This window comes from Mustela lutreola, chromosome 12 (genome assembly GCF_030435805.1).
Source record: "Mustela lutreola isolate mMusLut2 chromosome 12, mMusLut2.pri, whole genome shotgun sequence".
NCBI classification, from domain to species: domain Eukaryota; kingdom Metazoa; phylum Chordata; class Mammalia; order Carnivora; family Mustelidae; genus Mustela; species Mustela lutreola.
The window spans coordinates 67,573,551-67,576,255 of NC_081301.1; the positions used below are offsets into that span (position 1 = coordinate 67,573,551).

At 30.8% G+C, this 2,705-nt stretch overlaps 1 non-coding gene across 1 annotated transcript; it reads left to right on the forward strand.

Annotated features, from left to right (window-relative positions):
* Positions 1-2,336: 2,336 nt before the first annotated feature.
* LOC131813358 (U6 spliceosomal RNA) lies at positions 2,337-2,445 on the forward strand. Its single transcript, XR_009346771.1, has one exon. It is a non-coding gene; the product is annotated as a U6 spliceosomal RNA (small nuclear RNA).
* The last annotated feature ends 260 nt before the right edge of the window (positions 2,446-2,705 follow it).

Here is a 2,705-nt window from a genome sequence, read left to right on the forward strand (position 1 = left end):
TCTCAATAAACTAAGTCAAATTATTATTATTTTTTTTTGGTTTCCCAGTGCAAATAAAAAATTATGTTTCCCAGTGCATATAAAAAATAAACACTATACTGCACTGTTCAAAAGCATTATGCCTTTAAGAAAAAACAAGGTATATACCTTAAGTAAACTAGTTCTGAGTTTTCAGTGGGTCATAATTACTGATCACAGATCACCATAACAAATACAATAAAAATGAAAAAACTTGAAATATTGCAAGAATTACCAACATGTGACAGAGAGACACAAAATGAACAAATGTCGTTAGAAAAATGGTGGCAGCAGACCTCTTTTATACAAGATTGATATAAACTTTCAACTTGTAAGAATGTGATATATGCAAAGTTTAATAAAGGGAAGCACAATAAAAATGTATGTATATATTATTAACTATGATCATCATACTGTACATAAGATCCCCAGAACTTTTTCATATTATAGTTGCAAGTTTGTACCCTTTGACCACCTTATTCCACCCCAGGTTCACCTCTTGTCAACTCAACTCTAAGTTTCCATTAGTTTGCTTCTTCTTCAGATTCTGTATGTAAGGGATATCATAATACATAAATTAAAATATATATAAAATCTTTGAAATATTTCACTTAGTATAAGACCTTCAAGATCCATCCATGCTGTTGTAAATGGCAGTATTTCTTAATTTTTCATGGTTCAGTAGTATTCCATAGTATATATTTACCATACTTATTTTATCCATTCACCCAATATGGATACTGAAGTTATTTCCATCTCTTGCTTAGAGTTAATAATTTTATAATGAACATAAGAGTGCAGATATGTCTTCGAATAGTGACTTCGTTTCCTTTAGATATATACCTAGAGGTGGGATTACTGAATCATATGGTGATTTTACTTTTAATAATATGAATAATCTCCATACTGTTTTCCATACAAATTTATATCCCTATCACAGTACATAAGTTCCCCATTTTCCCCAATATTTACCAAAATTTGTCAGTTTTAATTTTTTGGTTTTATATATTCTAATAGGTAGTAATATCTTGTTGTGTTTTTCAGAGGTAAACAACAACAACAACAACATAATGACTTTGCCCTGAGTTTTTACGTTGAGCACTTTTTAATGCTCCTGTTGGTCATTTATATAACTTTTTTGAAAAAAAAGTCTATTGATATCCTTTTGCTATTTTTTAAATTATATATTTTTTTCTATTTGTATCTGTTGGTTATTAACCTCTTTTCAGATATAAGATTTGTAAGTATTTTCTTCCATTCTGTGGATTGTGTTTTCATTCCCTTTTGGTTTTTTTTGGCAATGCAGAAACTTTAGTTTGATGTAATACCATGTATTTATTTTTGCTTTTTTTGCTTGTGTTTTTGGCCTGGTATCCAAAAAACTATTGGCAAGATCAATGTCAAGGAGAATTTTTCCTATGTTTTCCTTTAGGAAATTTAGTTTCATGCATCACATTTAAGTCTTTAATCTATTTCAAGTTAAGATTTATGAGTGATATAAGGTTCCAGTTTCATGCTGGTTTATGTGACTATTCAGTTTTAAATATCATTTATTGAACAGACTATCTTTACCCATTATATATGTTGGCCCCTGTCAAATATTAGGTGACTGTATGAAAGGATTTATTTCTGGACTCTCAATTCTGTTCTACTTGTTTACTGGTCTGTTTTTATGCCAGTATACTTTATTGTTTTGAGCATGAGGGCTTTGTAGTATAGTTTCAAATCAAGAAGTGTAATTTCGCTTCTTCATTCTTTCTCAGAACTGCTTTAATTATTTGTTGTCTTTTATGGTCTCATATAAATTTTAGGATTCTTTACTTCTGTAAAAAAAAATATTGGATTTTTTAAAAAGATTTTTTATTTATTTATTTGACAGAGAGAGATGACAAGCAGGCAGAGAGGCAGGCAGAGAGAGAAGAGGTAGCAGCTTCGTGCTGAGCTGAGAGCCTGATGCAGGGCTCGATCCCAGGACCCTGGGATCATGACCTGAGCCGAAGGCAGCGGCTTAACCCACTGAGCCACCCAGGCGCCCCTAACATTGGATTTTTGATAGGAATTGAATTTACAGATGGTTTTCGGTAGTATGGACATTTTAACAATGTTAATTCTTACCATTCATAAATATGAGCTATCTTTCCATTTATGTCTCCTTCAAATTCTTTATCAATGTCATAGTTTATGGGGTACAGATCTTTCATCTTCTTAGTTAAATCTTTTCCTAAGTATTTTGTTATTTTTGATGCTATTGTGAATTAGATTGTTCTCTTTATTTTTTCAGATAGTTCATCATTAGAGTGTTAAAATGCTCCTGTCTTGTGCTTACTTTGGCAGCACATATACTAAAATTGGAATGATGCAGAGAAGATTAGCGTGATCACTGAGCAAGGATGACATGAAAAACTATTTTAAAAAAACGAAACAAAACAAAATTCCTGTCTTTTATATATTGATCTTGTATTTGGCAGCTTTATTAAATTTGTTTATTCAAAATTTTTTGTGAAGTTTTTAGGATTTTTTTACATGTAAGTTCATGTTATCCAAAAAAAGAAAATTTTACTTCTTCCTTTTTTTTTTTTTGGAGTCTTTTATTTCTTTGTGTTCCTTGTTTCTCTGGCTAGGACATCCAGTACTATGTCAAATGAGAGTAGTGAAAGTGGACACACTTGTCTTTTTTCTGATCTTTA